Source organism: Oncorhynchus tshawytscha, linkage group LG22 (assembly GCF_018296145.1).
Source record: "Oncorhynchus tshawytscha isolate Ot180627B linkage group LG22, Otsh_v2.0, whole genome shotgun sequence".
Taxonomy (NCBI): Eukaryota; Metazoa; Chordata; class Actinopteri; order Salmoniformes; family Salmonidae; genus Oncorhynchus; species Oncorhynchus tshawytscha.
In genome coordinates this window covers 17,216,861-17,237,352 of record NC_056450.1, presented here as the reverse complement: position 1 = coordinate 17,237,352, position 20,492 = coordinate 17,216,861, and the positions used below count along the sequence as shown (strand labels likewise).

At 41.7% G+C, this 20,492-nt stretch overlaps 1 protein-coding gene across 1 annotated transcript in view; it reads left to right on the top strand.

Annotated features, from left to right (window-relative positions):
- The first annotated feature begins 288 nt into the window (after positions 1 to 288).
- LOC112221956 (metabotropic glutamate receptor 4-like) overlaps positions 289 to 20,492 on the top strand; it is a 323,222-nt gene continuing 303,018 nt past the window's right edge. Inside the window, exon 1 of the mRNA XM_024384429.2 lies at positions 289 to 494. The gene's annotated coding sequence lies outside the window, so the exon portion shown is untranslated. The remainder of the gene's footprint in view (positions 495 to 20,492) is intronic.

The window sequence follows — 20,492 nt, the reverse complement described above, 5'->3', positions numbered from 1 at the left end:
AAACTCATTAGACTCTTTAGAATGGTCCTCATTTGAAACCCTTGCTGTTTCACAGATTTTTGTTTCTTTTGAATAAGACAGACAATCCTACGCAGATGTGGCTAACACCAGAAATACACCTAGCACATTTGGGGTGATGAAAGTACGGAGCCCCCTTCATTGTCAATGAAGGGAAGCGAAGTGGGCGGGGATTGTTTGGGCGAAATGAGCATGGGCGAGGGCGCGTGAACAGGGCGGGACCAAAGTTGGGAAAAGCTGAACTTTAAGCAAATACTCCGCAACATTGTGCTGCTATTGACCAATGGAAGCTCACTATAGTTTCCAGACTCTACTGGATTGGCAGTTAATACCTAACACAATTTAGCCTGCTAGCACCAACACTAGGGTAATGCAAGCTTGGCTATCCGAATGTATGAAAAGGATCTTGGCCGTAACGCTGTAGGAGTCATTTTCGCCTACGTCTGTGGTTGTTGTGTTGTGCAGGTGTTACGGAGGTAAGAACGTGCCATAAATTCAATCCACAGCTTGCATGAAATATCGCGGATTTGGCTCAACCCTTTGTAACATTGTCATGTGTGTTGCCAAGCAGACAACCACATACAGATAATTGTAAGGTCCCTCAGTTGGGCAGTGAATTTCAAGCACAGATTCAACCACAAAGACTTTTGAGGCTTTCCAATGGTTCGAAAAGAAAGGCACCTATTAGTAGATGGGTAAAAAAAGCTGACATTGAATATCCCTTTTAGCATGGCGCAGTTATTAATTACACTTTGGATGGTGTATCAATACACCCAGTCACTACAAAGATACAGGCATCCTTCTTAACATCATGAGGCCATTGAAGACTTTAAAACAGTTGCAGAGTTTAATGGCTGTGATAGAAGATAACTGAGAATGGATCAACAACGTTGTAGTTACTCCACAATACTAATATAAATGTCAGAGTGAAAAGAAGGAAGCTTGCACAGAATACAAATATTCCAAAACATGCATTCTGTTTGCAATAAGGCAATAAAGTAATACTGCAATAAATGCAGCAAAGAAATGTACTTTTTGTCCTGAATTACAAAGCATTATGTTTGGGGGAAATCCAAAACTGAATACCACTCTTCATATTTTTCATGAATACATTTTATTTTTAAATAGTTTTTCTTCCACTTTGACATTACAGCGTATTTTGTGTAGATCATTGACCCCAAAAAAAAAGACAATTACATCCATTTTAATCCCACTTTGTAAAACAACAAAATTTGGACAGAATTGTAAGTAGCCAAACTACACCAGAGGTGAGGTCCTCAGATATATACTAACACCAACAATATAATACAGGTTATTTGATCAAAGATGGAGCATGGAATCAAAAACCGATTCCAAAATGAAAATGTATTTTATTTTCCATTATGCAATTCTATAATTCAGTAAGTGCGTCAGTTGTTTCAAAATCTCGTTTCAGAACCATTTATCTTGGTTTATGTTAATTTCACAAGATCACAATACAATCTTTAGCTTTCAGCTTTAACTTGCACAATACATAATAATAATTATAATACAAACAAACAGTTTCTCAGTAGGCCTACTTGTAAGGAGTGCGTACTGGCGGCAGAGAAGTCAGGCGCAGGAGAGCAAAGACTGAGTTACAACGGCGCAGTTTAATAATAAAAATCACTGTGAACAAAAACAATATATATATATATACAATGGAACAAAAACCCTTCGCTCACCAGAAATAACGTGCACAAACACTTACAATAAACAATTCCGGACAAGGACATGGGGGAAACAGAGGGTTAAATACACATGTAATTATGGAATTGGAACCAGGTGTGTGGGAAGACAAAACAAATGGTAAATGAAAAGTGGATCGGCGATGGCTAGAAGGCTGGCGATGCCGAACGCCGCCCAAACAAGGAGCGGGACCGACTTCGATGGAAGGCTTGGAAGGCTGATGGCGCATTCATCACATTGTACTGCGTAACGAGGTACTCATAGTGCCCCGAGGTGGTACTGAAAGCCGTCTTCCACTCGTCTCCCTCCTGGATACGCACCAGGTTGTAAGCTCCTGAGATCTAGTTTGGTGAAGAAGCGCGCCCCATGCATTGACTCAATCGCTGTGGCTATGAGCGGTAGCGGGTAACTATACTTCACAGTGATCTGGTTCAGACCCCGATAGTCAATACATGTGTGCAGACCTCCCTCCTTCTTCTTCACAAAAAATAAACTTGAGGAGGCAGGTGAAGTGGAGGACTGAATGTTCCCCTGACGGAGGGATTCGGAGACATATGTTTCCATAGCCTCCGTCTCCGCCTGTGAGTGGGGATACACGTGACTCCTGGGAAGTGCAGCGTCTACCAGGAGATCTATCACACAATCGCCCCATCGATGGGGTGGTACTTGAGCCAAATTGGCATATTCAGGGGGAATGCGCACGGTGGAGACCTGGTCTGGACTCTCCACCATAGAAGCACCAACGGAAACCCCTAAACACCTCCCCAATCACTCTTGCGACCACCCTGTGAGAGCCCTCTGTTGCCAAGAAACAGTGGGGTATTGACAAACTAACCAGGGTAGGCCTAGCACCACGGGAAACGCAGGAGAGTCAATAAGGAAGAGACTAATTCTCTCCTTGTGACCCCACCCTGCGTCACCATGCCCAGAGGAGCGGTGGCCTCCCTAATCAACCCTGACCCTAATGGTCGACTATCTAAGGCGTGAACGAGGAAGGGCACAGCCACGGGAACAATAGGGATCCCTAAACTATGGGTGAACGATTTATCTATACATTTCCCAGCCGCGCCTGAATCGATGAGCGCCTTATGCTGGGAATGTGGGGAAAACTCAGGGAAAGTGACATACACAAACATTTGTGCAATAGAGCGCTCTGGGTGAGAATGCTACTGGCTCACCTGGGGTGGCGCCAGAGCGCCCTGTCTGCTGCCTCGATACCCAGAGGAACCAACCCGGCACCGACCGGCAGTGTGCCCTCTGCGGCCACAGATGGTGCACGAGCTGGAACCCCCTCCGGTCTCCGTGCGCACCGCCCCTCCCAGCTCCATAGGTATCGGAGAGTAGGTACTGGGGGATGGAACCAACAGACCCCTATCTGAAAGTCTGCGGGTAGCCAGCAGGTTATCCAGCCGGATGGACAGGTCCACCAGCTGGTCGAACGTGAGGGTGGTGTCTCTGCAGGCCAGCTCCCAACGGACATCCTCGTGCAGACTGCAGCGATAATGGTCGATCAGGGCCCTGTTGTTCCATCCCGCTCCGGCAGCCAGGGTTCGAAACTCCAGGGCAAACTCCTGGGCGCTCCTCGTCCCCTGCCTCAGATGGAAGAGGCGCTCACTCCAGTACGCACTCCTTACAGAATTCCGGACCAAACTTATGGAGTCAGCAGGAGCAGGTACCCCGGGTATAGGGGTGGAGGAGCGCATCCGGGAGCACGCAGCAATGCTCCACCATCTTGGCACCGCAGTCTTCGACCACCCGCCCGAGGGTAGAGTGGTGGGTGAATTCCTCAAACTGGTCCAATGCCGCATCTCCCCCTCTCCCCACGGCGTTGGCCCACTCCAGGGATTTCCCGGTGAGGCACGAGACAAGGCCGGACACCCTCTCACGGCCCAAAAGTAGCCGGGTGGACAGTTGCCAGGTATAAGTTGCCAGGTATAACGCCCCCTTGCAGTTGATGGCTCTGTTGTGAGACGGATGCCGCATACTTTGTGTCGTCTTCAGTCCAGCCAGAGTCTGTTGAAGAACATAAACTTACCAAACCACAGAAGAAGATGAAAATATTGATGGCTTTATGGGATAGCTAGAAACTTGTAAACAATAACTAATTTCTATAATGGAGTGAACATTATTTATAATAAAGGTTACATGGTCCCTGCAGCAAAATATATTTGACCTGAACCCTCCCTGAACGCTTGAAAAAAACAACGTGACCCTCCCCTATACCCAAAATAATAATTAAAACAGTGGATAACAGAGAGCATGTTTACCCTCACTTCTTGGACAGACCAGAGCCTTGGATATGCAGTTTTAGAAACTATTCTTCGTACTGTATTACATGGCAATGTGGGAAGTTTGATAGCGCAAAGGGCTGTGGGCCAGAAGGTTGTGGGTTCGCTGAAGAGTAGGGGTGGAAAGTCTCCTTTATAGTAAAAGCATTGCATGAATCTATCATCTCTTTAGCAGGTCTGAGAAAAAGTTGCCTTTTATAAAAATGTCATGCAATTCCACATAATTTTACATACTAGCTTTTTTTCATATCACACATATGACCGAAATTACGGGCTAAGAATGGACAGAGATAGGCCTATGTGTTCATCTTATCATATTTCTCCAATGCCAAATCAGTGTGTCTGTTTGGAACAAAACTGCCCATTTGCAAATAATAAAATATGAGATGTGATTAGGAATCTGAATATGGTATTTTCAAAAGTTAGACCTACCTCTCCACCCCAGACAGAGTAGGCCTACCTTTCCACCCCAGACAGAGTAGGCCTACCTTTCCACCCCAGACAGAGTAGGCCTACCTTTCCACCCCAGACAGAGTAGGCCTACCTTTCCACCCCAGACAGAGTAGGCCTACCGACTGAGAAAAAGTGAAGCTTTAACTGCTGGCTACTCTTCTTCTGTGGCTGCCTTAGAGAGAAGGTCACAAGTGTTTGCCTAAAAGCTGTCCGGGTTTAAACATCTTCTATTGTACAGAAAGTGAATTGCTTAATCAATTGATAGTGACAGATTTAGATTACTTCCCAAGCAAATCTGCCTCTGAATGTCAAAGAAGCGAAACAATGATATCCCCATATGCATCGGAGTCACGTCTTTCCCATTTCCTGGGTATTTTACAGCTTGTTTCTAGCATAAAGCATCGCCGACCAAAGTGCTGTTATAGATCACTTTCAGTGGTGATTTTAGCATGTAAATCTTGGTGGGGCTAACTCCCCCAATTTTTTTTAATGCATGCCAGCAAAGCCACTACACAACACAACACTAATCAATACATTAGTTGGACTATAACGGTGACAAGCGGTGCCCACAAACTGTTAGGGTCTATATAAAGCTTTTCCCAACAGCAGAGTTCCAACAGCAGAGTCCCAACACCTTACCACTATTACACCTGGCTGTCAGCGGAGCCTTGTCTGGCAGAGAAACAATTCATTCAGTCTCATTTTCTGCCTTTAAAAAAAACATAGCTGAAATGACTGACTTTAACAAATGTGGAGTCCCACTGTTTAGAAAAAAAGTTTTTTGTGAAACCACACTTTCTGCACATTGATGTTCAAGTAAATATTTTATATAGTTTAGTATAAGCTTCTGTCTTAATAAATCCTCTGAAGGATCTGACCCTTTTCTTCAATTTTCACCTAAAATGACATACCCAAATCTAACTGCTTGTAGCTCAGGCCCTGAAGCAAGGATATACATTTTCTTGGTACCATTTGAATTGAAACACTTTGAAGTTTATGGAAATGTGAAAGGAATGTAGGAGAATATAACACATTAGATCTGGTAAAAGATAATACAAAGAAATAAACCATCTTTTTGTATTTTTTTTGTACCATCATCTTTGAAATGCAAGAGAAAGGCCATAATGTATTATTCCAGCCCAGGTGCAATTTAGATACTGGCCACTAGATGACAGCAGTGTATGTGCAAAGTTGTAGACGGATCCAATGAACCATTTAATTTATGTTCAAAATGTTGTATCAAGACTGCCCAAATGTGCCTAATTTGTTTATTAATAACTTTTCATGTTCAAAACTGTGCACTCTCCTCAAACAATAGCATGGTATTCTTTCACTGTAAATTGGACAGTGCAGTTAGATTAACAAGAATCTAAGCCTTCGGCCAATATCAGATATGTCTATGTCCTGGGAAATGTTCTTGTTACTTACAACCTCATGCTAATCGCATTAGCCTACATTAGCTTAACTGTCCCTCAGGGGACCCACCAATCCTGGAGAAGTTTTAAGCAGATTCACTGTTTAAAAAATAATATATATATTGTTGAAGGCAAAAAGGGGAAGCATGTTGTAAGAAGTGAACCTTGTATTCCAACTGATTGTAGATTACTAAAGCCAATGGCTTACCACTGTGCCACAGGTTTTCGATGAAAACAGTGGGGAAATAACTTCTGACAGTCAAACGTTTGGAACGTCCTCCTGGACTGGAACTCATGCATGAGATAGGAAGAACTGTGTCTGTCTTTTGACAATGTCTAAGCCTATGTCTAGGTTTTAGCTGTCTCCTCACTAAATGTATCTCATCAACGTGACATGGTCAAACCACGCCAATAGCCATACTGCCACTGCACTGGCTATTTATGTCCTTGTTGTTCATTGCTGTTTCCTTACCCTGTTGAAATCTGTCATGACCACCAGTGAGATAATCACAAAACATATATTTTCTACTACTTCATAGATTTATACAATTATCTATTGTAATGCAAACATTGGAAATGTATACATTTATGTATAACTGCATCAAGGTTTAACACACAAGATGTGTCTAATCTTTGTTAAAGTTGTTGCAGAGAAAGAGTCTGTATTGATGGGATGTTAATGCTGAGACCTTTACTATGCAGTGCATGGCATCAGGATAAACAACATCAGCCACTCTCAACCTGCTCCGGAGGAGGTCTTCTCTGTTGCATGCTGATTGATGCAAATTTCAGACTACTAATGAAGACTATAAGGACCAACACTTACTTGCCTTGCAACCACTATAAAGTGACTTTGTGTATCCAATTTTAAGAGTACTATCAATGTTGCAAGGGAAAACATTCATAGGAATATATACTGTATGTAACTTAAATACAGTTGTTACTCTTCTACTCAGAGATGGACTGTCACGACTCCGACCGAAGGTGGCTCCCCTTCCCGTTTGGGTGGCGCTCGGCGGTCGTCGTTGCCGGTCTACTAGCTGCCACTGATTCTTTTCTCCCCATCCTTATGTGTTTATTGATTACACCTGTTTTGAGTTTGTTGTAATTAGTGAGGCTTTATTAGTCAGCCGGCCCGCGGTTTCTTTGTGCGGGATTAATTATTGTAACCTTTGTGTTTGGTGTAGACCAACGTGTTGGTTTATGTTCGTGGAGTTTGCTGGACTGTTTTCGTACCCTGTGTCTGGGGCATTTGTCTTGAGCACCCAGTGTTTCGTGGGGTGGCCGTTGTTCACCGTGTGTACATTAAAAGAGCACTATATTGAACTCTCTGTTTTCCTGCGCCTGACTTCACACTCCCGACACCCAGAACGTTACATGGACATATTTTTTGTTTGTTTCGATTACCATTGTCTTGGGCGACAATGCGTGTAGTCTAATACTGAGTACTATCATAATAATTTCATTAAGTAATAAATTAAGTATAAGTTAAGTTAAACAACAATACATTTTTTACAACCAAATCTACATTTTTCATGACCTTTTGTGTGATTTCCGATGTTTTTGAGAAACTTACAAACAGCCAATCTCTTCCTTATTATCGTTGTGTAGTATGGGGCCCTGAAAAAACATGAACCAAGGTTCCAAAAACACCCAAATATGTCCTTTTTGGAAACGCTCTCAGTATAGTGATGCAAGTCTTTAGGAAATTGTGCCATAACTTTATCCGTAAAGTTATATTAAATTTTGTTGCGACTCGAACGATACCTCTCTGTAAATTAGGATACAACAGTGGTGACCCGTCATTCAGGGCAGGTGGGGCACAGCCTGCCTTGTTTTGCATGTTATTTTGGCATTAAAACATATCAGTTTGCAAAGAATGTAAAAAAAAATACAAATAATCATAATTGAGTTAATAAAGCCGCATACAAACTTGGTCTCTTTTTTACTTTCTTGAGTAAGGCAGCTCTAAAATGCTGGTTTCAGCCTAGCTCCATGCATTCTGTGGGGGTGGGCCAGCCAGCGGAAAATACGAAGCGTAGGGGTTGATAATGTTCTCTAGTTGCGCCGTGATTGGCTCATTGTTCTGTCACTCATGGGGACACTACATCACCGCAAAATCTAAGGGTAGAGCTAAAAAAATTCAAGCTCCTTGGGTGCTGCCATAGAGTTACATTATAAGTGTCCATCCAAGAAGACTCAAGGTCATTGGCCACAGATAAAATTATGTCAAATCCCGTTATATCTACAGTAGCTTTGATTGGACTTTCAAAATATTAGCTAGCAAGCTAGCAGTCATCATCATGAATCAAGTCGACAATCTAACGGCAAATCCTTTTTAAAAAATTATGAAGAGAAATTATAGATAATTTGCTCATCGGCCATTGGACATAAACGTTACACAACAAGTTGGAAATTGCAAATTCAACAATGAGTGGTTTGGAAGGAATCAGTCGCTAACTGCAAGCATTGCGAAGCAATCACTAGCCTGCTATTCAGTAGAGTGGGTGTGTAGTCCCAAGTCTGGTTTTAAGGGTCTCTTTTCCAAGCTTAAAAGTGTAAACATTCAACGTTGGCCATTCTGTCAATCCAGCATGACCTCTGTTGCGCTCAAAACACCTGGAAACTCTGAACTGGGAAATCTGATGTCAGTGTGTTCAAGACAACTTGGAACTCTGAAAAAAAACAAGCTCCGACTGGGAAAATACGTTAATACGGTAATCCAACTCGGAATTGCAAGTCGGGAAATCGGGTATCTTTCTAGATCACTGACGTCATCCTGATTCAACCTTGTTTTTTTCAGAGTTCCCAGTTGTCAGGAAGGCACCATAAATCCAGAGAATGCCAGATTTTGATGACAAAATTTGCCCACGTTTTGTATGCTGCTGCATAAATTATGTAATATACCAGGGAGATATGTATAATGTAGCTAAGAAAGTAATACTAAGTGTATGTTGTTTAGTAAGCTGTTAGCTGTTAGCTGTTGGTGGTGCACAAATAGCCTATAGCCTGTTCTAGAGAAATGTCATCATTATCAGGAATCAAGATTAGACCCAAGTGCAGACTGTGTGAAGTAACAATGTTTATTGTAACCACAAGGGCAGGCAAATAACAGGTCAAAGCAGGCAGGGGTCGATAATTCAGAGTAGGAGCAAAGGTACAGGATGGCAGGCAGGCTCAGGATCAGGCAGTGTGGTCAAGCGGGCGGGTACAGGGTCAGGACAGGGTCAAAAACCAGGAGGACAAGAAAAAGAGAGGTTGGGAAAAGACAGGAGCTGACAGGACTAACGCTGGTAAGCTTGACCAACAAGACGAACAGACACAGACAGACAGAAAACACAGGTATAAATACCCAGAAGACAAGTGGAGAAGATTTGGCGACACCTGGAGAGGGTGGAAACAAGCACAAGAACAGCTGAAACAGATCAGGATGTGACAATCATTGAATATTGTAAGAGCTTTCATTGTCTGCTTATATGCCCTCTTTATTTCTCCTACGGTTCTGAGATGGTGTACAGGGAGAATACTGTAAGAATGGCCCATGTTCTGAATTCTGTCTCTGTACATTTCAAAAGTGCTGAACAAATGGTTATATTGACTACGTCTGTCCTACCTCGCTCATTAATGTCTTAATCGAAATTACGGATTGCCTCTTATACAGTTGTCGTCCCCTTATGCCAGAGTTTGTACATCTCAATTGTCAGTAGAAACCACCTTTGTTTAATCAATCATATAAGTCAGCCATATGTTTTTTAAAGGCAGTAAATTAGGCTGAATGAACTGTTTCGCTGGCAGATAAGGCGCCACTGATAGCCAGGTGTAGCAGTGGTAAGGTGTTGGGACTCTGCTGTAGAGACAGCTTTAGGTAGGCCCGAGCAGTTTGTGGGAACCGTTTGTCACCGTTATAGTGCAATTAATGTGTTGTTTAGTGTTGTGTAGTGGCTTTACTGGCATGCATACAATTATTTTATTTTTTACTCTGCCCCACTAAGATTGACATGCTAAAATTGCCACTGGATACAACGTATATTGAAAGCATGGGGTGCTTCCACACAGGAAATTCCAGACACTAGAATCTATGTCAAGTCACATTGAAGCTGTTCTTGCAGCTCAGAGTAGCCTAAAGCACTAATCAGATACTTTATGTTGGTGTTTCCTTTATTTTGACAGCGCAAAAGGGAACATAAGATTGCGGATAAAGTTTGGAATTACACAATTTCATGTGTACGATATCTAAAGACCTGTATCACTATACTGAGAGCTTTGCATTTCTAAAAGGATGTATTTGGGTGTTCTTGGAGCCTTTGTTCATGTTTCTCTGGGGCCCCCATACTACAAGTGATTTGCTGTTTGGGGTAAGTTTCTCAAAAACATTTGAAATCACAAAGAAAGTGTCTGGACCCTTCTACATGCCATTTCAATACAAAATAGAGATTTTGTTGTAAAACAATTACTATTATTTAATGACCTGTTATTCAGTAGAGGAATGGTTTGTCAATGTTCAAAACTACAAATAATTGATGGAATGTTCTCAGTGTCATAGGAATGTTCTGAGATAGACACCCAAATGGGAACCGTTTGCTGGTTCCCCATTTGAAGGGGTAGGTAGGGTTCAGGCTATTCCCTCATTATTGGAAGGATGCACTAAACTCAACAATGAAGAGATGGAATCAATATCTGCAATCAGGAAGGTAATAACAAACATAACATGTTAATGAACAAAGATAGGCATGCTCAGGATTACCCTGGGGGAGTACAGAGGTTCCAATCATTATAGATGTGGCGAGTGTGAGAAGGCATGGAGACATGTTGAATTGTCTGCTAACATTTCCTGGTTGAAATTATATTTTTATTATCCCTGATTAAGCCATTTTTGTATTCCAATACACAACCAAACTGAGTAACCTAGCAAGGATGTCAGCAAGGATGTAATTTTACGCATTGAAAGTAACTTCAGACTTTATGAACAGAATAGCAGTTGTTGACAAAACGAGGCACTAGTCGGCGCCGTCAACCTTCAGAATGATTATAATGCAATTCATTGACTGGCCAGTCACAGAAGAAATTCCCACCGCACCCACCTCTATGTTTCCACAACAGCTTTTCACTAAGCCAAAGTAGCCACAAATGTTTCTCCAGCCATTTGCTCTCTGTTCTCTTCTGTAATTTGTCTGGGACAATTATTTTCTTCAGGTTTGCCGATTCAAAAGTTCCATTAAGGCCAATAGGCCATCATGAACTTCACACCAGACACCACAAAGCGTCAACATGTCCACAGGTCCACATTTACCAATATACATATAGTTTTGCTTTATATTGGATGATTTGGTAGGGTTTGGATCGCCCAGAAGCGAGCTGCGTTTCACTGCCGCCCCCATAGAACCTGCTTAACTCAAATGATGAAGCGCTTGATATAGTTGAATTTGGATAAAAGCGAGTGCGCTTCAATGCAGCACCTATTATGCCCCATAAGAGTTAGAAGAGAATGGCCAGTGTAATGTAAGGTCATTAGCCTACTATCAACCTGAAAACCAAAACAGACTCCGATATGTTGTTCCCCATCATAGCTTCCAGTGAGGAGAAAAATAGGGACAGGAGAAATTGTGCCTATTATGAAAGAACTCCGTTGAAACAATGCATGACAAAATCGGTCTATTTATTTTGTTTTGATCTCAAACTGACTCCCAAGTTTGGCTAAACACCTGAGGCCGTATTTCTATAGGCTATATCTTCTCTCGTGTACTTTAAGGTAAGGTTAGACAAAAGTGTGTAAAAAGAGCAGAGAATAATCGTGGGTATTTTGTTTTTTTATCACTATCTTCTGATATACATTTATAATTCGTTTATCTGTCGCCCCTATTGATATTTTCAAGCCGCTTATTTGCACCGAAACATTGATTTGTTTAAAAGGCAACTGATTTTGATGTAATATTTCTTGCATCGATTTTGCGCAACCCCTCTACCCAGCATGCTGGAATGGACTATTATCAGCCACTCTCATTGCCAGAATTGCACGATAAAGCTCAGTATTCGGATGGATTGGTAAGACGTTAAATACTAATTTCCTGCAGTGTAGGAGGGGGTGGCTTTGTAAGCTACAGTCACATAAAGTAGAAAATAACCAGCGCAGGAACCCTTTCAGCACCACTCGCCAATGGACAGCGGTTTCAGCACGCAGAGTCATTGGGCAGTTTGAGAAGTGACAGGATTTGTTAGGAGTCTCGAGACCAGTGGGATTTGGACTACCGAGCCATCAAGACAGGTCCTGGAGGTTCTATTCTCGTAATTCTTCGGCACTGCTATTGTATCCCCCACTACAGGACTAAACATATGCCTTTGTATCCTTACACCTGTTTTTCTTAAACTCGGGTTCGAACCAAAGAGGAGTTCTCTGGAAAGAATCCGTATTTCTGCACATTCTGAAAGACACAGTCGTTGAAAATATACATTTAGAGTGGACGGTATCAATTCAACTTCTTCATAAACGAAATTTTCTGAAATAAAATCCAGTGGGTTTCTTTCAAAGGTAAGAGTTAATTTTCTCTCAGCTCATTGAAAAGAATCATGTGGCGGGCTACATGTGATTCTTTAATAGAATGATACTTCTCCAATACATACACATTATGCATCTTTATATAATTGTTGATTTGATTTTTTTTTGTCTCCAAGTTTAGCTCAAATGTTTCTTCTTGAAGGTTGTAGAATCGCTGCATTTTGTTGTAGATCTGCATCCTTTGAGTCAGGGATGGGCAACTTCGATGGGGGTGGGGGCCACAAAAAATCTGAACTCATCATGAGGGACCATAATGGCTCGAGTGGCTTGTGGGTCTGCATAACCACATCCATACCCACACGTGCAGTCAGAGCCGGCCCTAGCCTTTTGGGGGCCCTAAGAAAATTGAGCAATTATCTAAATAATTTAATCTAATTCTATTCATTTTGCCATGGGCGGTAAGAAACGTTTGACGTTTTTAATATGATATCAGAGTGAGTGTGACTACCAAAATCAATGGAGGCCCCCGGTCGGTAATTAATGTGACTGACATGACACGAGAGAAACTGTTGATGCACAACCAAATTTCTAAATTGCACCTTGTGTATTCTACTATTCTAACTCTCAACTGTAAGGTGAAAACCTCGACAGCTTGGAACCTCAGGCCTACAAAATGGGGGCCACGGGCTGTCAGTTGCCCATCCCTGCTTTAGATGACTGCAAAAACTGGGGAAAGATTACTCTTTTGTTGTCCTGATATCAGATGCATCATGATATTTGATTTACGAAAACATACGGGCAATCTTGCACACTCAAGTCCAAAGTGAGAGTGCGGTCAAAGCAGGCTATGTAAAAAGTTATTTGATGCACCTTGACATCAAGTGGGCTGAATCCAGAGTGTGTATTTGCTTGTCTGTCAATATGTTTGAGGGATATTTACTCGTTTCATTTCAGCGTGTGTGTGTGCACGGTTCAGACTGTGTGTGAGTGCGCTCGTGCAAATCTGCTGCACTAGCTCTTGCATGCACTCATGTAGTCCAAATACATTTATCCCTTTCCCATTTTTTGGTTTGTCGCCTAACCAGATACTCAACAGATGAATCACCTCCAAGGACTCTAAAGCCCAATGGGCTCGGGCTGTAATAGGCTAACATTCTTCGTTACTGTGTACACAATACAATGAGGCCCTTCATCAGCTGTGTCAAAGCAAGCCCCCCTAGCAAGCCCCCCTAGCAAGCCCCTCTGTTTTTCCCGCTCTATTTAACTGCCATTCAGATGAGAATAGATAATGGGATGTAATCAATTGAAAAGCAGCAGGTATGAGTCAGAATGAAAATTAATTAATTAAATTAAGATTCTATTCAAGTGAGATTCTTGCATTGGGTTAAGATTTTAATATTGAATATTGGATTTAATTAAACTCCAAGATGTGTTGGAATACATTGAAAATCGCTATCACAAGGAGGGAAAATTCATATAATGGGATATGTCTGTGTGGCTACCAGATTTTCAATAATTCCACATTCTGGTGTTATTTCCTCTTCCTTTCAAGTGCTAATGCAAGGATGCTATATACTATATACAATATGTGTTTAGGAAGGTGTCTGTCAAGGATTGTCAGATCCAATCAGTTTTGAGCATTTTATTGAGAGAGGGCAGAGAAAGATGGGAGAGAGTTTGTATGGATTTCTTTGTGCACTTTGTTTTTTTTAACCTTTTCTAGGCTGCTTTTCCTTGACAAGAAAAACACAAAACAAACATGCATAGACAAAAACAAACAACCTAACATTCACATAAATACATAGATGTTCCCACCGTATCCAATGTTGTTTCTCATACTTGTAAGACTCTACGGCATATGACCTCAAACTGTGCTTTGCTGGTTTTTTTTGTCGGTAGCCATGTTCTTCTCAATATTTATATAATAAAGCATTTGATTCTTCCATTCCCTTAACGTTGAGTATAATTTGACTTGCAGTATTTAAGTAATAGCTTCTTCAGTATAAGTGATGAAAATAATATTGGCCAACCCATTGAGTATCACACCGCACCCCCATATGTCATGTCTTGTAATATGCAGTAGCGGTGCGTAGGTATAATTACCGGGGAAGCCAAGCCAGGAAAAAAAGCCATATTACAACCTATGTGTTGTGTAAATTGCATTGTTTCCTCTATAATCTGTTAATTCATATGCCTTGCCATCGTGATATATAGGCCTAAGGCCGAGACAATAAGAAGACACAGCACAGTGGCAGAATAAATTCAACCACACCCTTGTTTCATCACAATTCCGGGGAACAAAATCTGTCCGGTGGAGTCCACAAAACATATTGCATGTAACAGACAGTTACATGACCTACCGCATGGTCAATCAAGTTAATGTTTCAGACATTTTCGGTCTACCAAACAAGTATTGATTTAGAACCACTGAGAGTTACCGCAAGTCGCAAAGAAAACAGGCGCTGCCTCCACTATTCCAGCACCATTTCAACTTCAACATTTCAACATCATCTGATCACCTATCAAAAAACGATTTAGTCCTATCAACGTACGCTAATACGCTAATATGATGTGGCCGTCCATGTTACTGATTTCTGTGTGTGCGTGCTAGTAGAAAAAACATGTTGACTCACCCTACTTGTAGAGAAACGCCAATGCCATCCTCCTCTTTTATGTTACCTATACGGTCTATCACTCTGTCATACAGTACACTCGTTTAGGTTTTGTTGTCCTTCTCTACTTGGCTAAAATGCTTGCTTGCTAGCCTAACTTCCTTTGATGGGTAACGCTGTGCCAGGCCAGCCAGTTAACATTAGCCTACTACATCTAGCTACATGTTGAACTTCCATCCTCTCAGGCCAGTGACACAGTGTATGCATTTATGGTTGGATCATAATTGTCGTTATGATCATTGGCCAGTACGGAGAATTAGGTAAAACCACAAGTCCAAATCCCTATCTCCATCCATAGCTAATTTAGGAAAGGGGTGATTTTAGCCAGCTAGCTAGCCACTAGAGGACAACAACACAACAATTCCTGTTTTATTTGATGTGATTGGTGTGAAGCCAAATCCAAACGGTCTTCCCTTGACACTTTTTTTGGTGTGCCAGGTCCATTCACAGCTGAGCTCACTCAGTTGAGCTCAACGCTGATTGGCTATTAGTTTATTTTTTTAAATTATCAAGGGAGGCCAAATGCTCGCTGGCTTCCCTTGCATTCAATGCTACAGGTGGCAACAATGTCATACTATTTCTGACCAGACAGCATCACATAGATGGACTACACATACTGAGACAAAGGGCCGCTGTTTTGTTCATTCGCTCGGATGCTTTCTCCGGAGATACATTCAGCCTTGCAAATTGAAGGAAATTTATGAAACACAGAGAGACTAAAACAATGTTTACTTATTTATGTTTTGGGGGAAGCCTGGCTTCCCTTGGAATCCATGAATACACGCCCCTGGAAATATGCCGATAGACGGATTCATAGTAAACTTACATTGTAAAACTTCTGACAGCCAGCTTTCTAACTCTGCCCGTAACTTTTGGACATTATAGCACTCCCAGAAGGCATGAATTATTGAGTCATTGTTAGTTTTATACTTAAGACATGACTCTGCCTTTCTGCTATAGAATTTGTGAATTTTGTCTCGTGTAATAAATTCTATACATTTGTTTATACTGGATTAAGCATAGATTTCCGTTAACTGTCATTTAATTCATTATATTCCAACACTCCCTCTATCTTGTGCCAAAATCAGTTCCAATAGTTTATATTTATTTCCAAGAGATTGCCAGTTAGATAGGCTCTCTGCAAGGTTTTGTGTATCTTACCTATCATATGAGTATCTTTTTCTGACTCAAATGGGATTCCATCAACATTGCTCTGATGTCCAAAAGCTTTCAGATCGTAATTTCACGAGAGAGTTTGTGTTGAGGGGGAGAGAGAGAGAGATAATCAAAATGGATGCACTACAACCTCACTCTCCCCACAGTACCTTGTCTAAGCATATTTATTGTATTTAATGGGATAAATAGTTGATATCTGTTTGGGTTGAGATCAGTTCCATGATTAATTCAGTCAATTTAGGGGATTCATTTCAATTCTATTGGGATTTTTAATGAACAATTTCTGAGTTTCAATCTCAATTCATTTCCTGAGCTGACAGAGTTCAAACAGAATGTAGACCCCCCTCCCCCCCCTACAGACACCTGTCGCGCCTCTTACTTCAGAGGTTACAAATAGAGTACACAATGTCAAGGATCTCAATGGGCTGCTCATAATCCATCTTCAGGGTCATTGCGTTTTACTGGATCATGCTTAGACTTAAAGAGACAAAACCACATATTGAGGGAGCAGACAATCAGATCATCAGATGCCACTTTGTCCTCTCAAGTCTAAATATTTGGAAGTTTCTTTAGTTTTGAGTTTTCGAATGACTCCATGTTCATGGAGTGTCCAGTCCACATTCTGGTTCACCTCCTCTGCTGCTCCTCCTGGCTATGACCATCTGTTCATCAGGGGGCCTGATGTCTGCCGAGTTTTGATCACAGTCTGATGATCATATTAGCGCCAAAACAACATGCCCCTAAAACCAGATCAAAATGCTGCTCGTCTCTAAACAAGCTTAAAATATTTTCCTAAAAGCAGATTTTTTTTCTAATGTAGGCCTAGAGCAATTGGTATTTTTCTGCCTTTGGTTTGTGTCCAACTTTTACAGTCCACATGACACTGTAGTGCCATTCATCCAATACGAACAAAAATGGAAGTGAAGTGGCTCTTCTAATAAATTTACGTAAGAGGTTTGGATAATGATTTTGCATTATAATGTTAGGTTAGAAGTGAATCATGGTGCAAGAAACCTGTGGAGTATGCCAGTACTATTAAGTGCTGGTCTTGTAGTTCCTGTTGTGCTCACCCACTTTTATAATGGACCTATCAGACTGGCTTTGGTAGATTCTCAAATGGGTCATTCATTTCCAATAGGAGCTCACAATGGGGGCGTGGTGCTCCATGGCACGACCATCTGCTGTTGCATACATGTGAAAAGTTAAGATGGTTTTACACCATCTTAATTTGAGTCAGATCCAGGCTGTATGAGAACCGGCCGTGATTGGTAGTCCCATAGGGCGGTGCACAATTGGCCTAGCGTCGTCCGGGTTTGGCCGGTGTAGGTCGTCATTGTAAATAAGAATTTATTTACAATGTGTGATGGCCCCTACTACTGTCGGTGTTTGTTTGTGTGCGCACCTGCATGTCTCTACACTAACAAACAGTGTCCAAAATCTGTCTTGGCTTCTACTTACTAAAATGAAATATGGTGTACTAATAGTACTACCGTAAAAACAAATATCAACATAATACTCATCCATACTGAGGAGGCGTCATCTAATGCGCAACGAATGGCGGGGATATTCTGATTATCAGCTGTTGTCAAACACGTGAGTGTGAAAAGACGACTCTGAAAAGACGACTCTACTTGATGAAAAGCCAAAATGAGTTTGACATCCTGGAATCAACAGCAAACACATTTTTGTAATTTCACATACTATAAAACCTATTTATGAATACCCAAAAAGCCAACTATTTAGAGCGCCAGTGTGGGTATTCAGAATGGCCAGTGTCTACTCTAGTCTGATCACACACGTGCATGAGAGCTGAAATGTGCCCACAGTTTGATCCACTTCATTAGAGGCCGGCTGACACTGATCGGAGATGACATCTGTTCACACTGTGGCTAATTTCTGAGATTTACGACATAAACAACGGACTGAACAATCTATTCATTCCGGTATGGCGGTACCGCTTCCCCTCTCTCAACTCCTAAGGGGGCACCTCATCTCACAAGGCGAAGCATTTGTCATTGTTTTAGGGTGGGGATGTCATAACTCACGGTTGTTACTCCTCTGAGCACAGTGGCTTGACTGCTCAGCCCCACTGAGTAAGTGTTCATGTGTGTGTGCCTCTTCAGTGCTCCCATGCATGCAAACACCCATACAAACAGGATTAGGGCATAGATATATAAAGGGAGAGCGGCTCTCTCAAATCAATTTCCTCCATGACACACAAGCAAGCAGACATCTTGAGAGATAATAGGCTGATAGATCTCTCACACCCCAATACCTGATAATGTCTTATCTAGACAAATGCACAAAATGCATTGATTTAACCTATTTATTTACCTGATTACCCTATTATAGGGTTCATCAGAGTCACCCACTTTTTGCTTGCAAATATCAATTCCAGAGAAGCTGCTATGCTCTCAGAATGTTGTATTTCTTCCCTGTTCATCCTATCTGCAGTGGCCAGTCAGAGTTACATATGTAGGATCTTAATTTGAGCCAGTTTGCTAGTTTGCTACAGCAATTTTTATATGGATTATAATTAATGGACATTGTTTTGTGGTGTTTGATAAATGTGTTATTAGAGCAAATCAAGTCTGACATTTTATAGTGGAAATTACAAACTTTTAGAAGACTTTTTAAACCTTGGATACATTACACGTTTGCATTTCCTGCTGTGCAGGAATATTCTCAAAAAGAAAAGATTGATCAAATTAAGATCCTACATCTGTGGGCTTGATGAATCATATCTCACACTGCCAGGGTCTGTCTGTACCCTACAGAGAGGCATCAAACCCAGCCACAGCCCCACCAGATTAGGCCTTGTTCTTCTCACCAGAGTCCTGGAGGACTCCCTCCCTCATATACAGATGCTGCCACAGGCAGGCTGGGAACAGCCCCTATCATCCTGGTGTTAACAATCAACCAGTTCTTGCTGCTCCCACTGGCCTGATATCCTTTCATATGTCACAGCAGCGGCAGCCTTTATCAACACATGGGAACATGGAAGAAATTAACTGTTATTTTTGCCTTCATGTCAGCGTTGATGCTCTATTGCCTCAAGGTTTTACATGGAATATATTGTTGGCTTTAATTGTCTGGTTTAATGCTAGAGTGCTTCAAAGCCTTTGGTCCTAGACCATTTTAATATCACTTAGCTGTTGCAGTGGCCATACAAGTCCACGTTAGCCACTAAGGTCTTAGTCTGGACTGTCCATCCGCTGCACTTTAAACATTTATAGATCCACTGTTCACATCAACTTTTCTCAATAGCCTGGTGGTGCCTTATAGAGAGATGAATGCAGAAGGCAGCAGAGACATATACTGTAGGTTTCACTGTCAGCACACACTGGTCATGATTTATTGCTTCGCTATGCTCTCCTTGTTTTCCCCAAACTCTACAATTGAACGTGAACAAGGCAAGAGGAAGCTAGGGACAAGGGCAGGGAGAAATAGCATCAGTTCCTGTAGGGATGCGTTAGCTAACTTATAGGCTGGCTGTCTTTTCTCTTTTCCTCCTGATCAAGAGTGCAAATCCTCGTTAATTATCTGGCGTCATTAAGGTACTGTAAGTACAAGAAAATAACTTAGTGTGTGTGGCATTAATGAAACCATACTGTAACCACTTGATTGACGTGGATGCTAAGCTCCTCTTGTTTTAGAGGCTTACTTGCTTCATCAATCTCACACATTTAGGCCTAATAAAAAAAGTATCTTGGTCGATCTGCCTGATCATCGACAATACAGCCCCTTTGTATTATCATTATTTCATACTTTACCACTACTGTGCAAACACCATAGTAAATTAGCATGCATTTGCCATTCAGAATAAAATGAGCTACATTGTAATGCACCCTGTGTCTCATAGTTAGACTGAAGGGCTACTGTGTGTAGGCTATATCTCATAATGGGGCCTGGATAATCTGTAAGAGCTCATTAATCAAAGAGAGAAGCCTCATCATTGACCATGGCCTTTCTCCTCTTCATTCTCCAGCTAGCGCCACACGTCTTTATTTACACCACTGATCAGTAATGCAGAGGCCTAGCCAGTGACACAGGATATGTCTGTCTGACACACCCTTCCCTCTTCATTTGGGCTGTTGTCTCACATCCCTCCCTGATCTCTCTGTGGAATGAAATTGTGAGTAGTAACCAAAACACACAGTTTAAAAACAGTCTTGTGTGATCTGACTTCCTGAAGCTTGCTTCAACTCTTCACACTTTGGTGACTGACCCAATCTCTGGCAGGCTTACAATGTATACAGTATGTATCTGT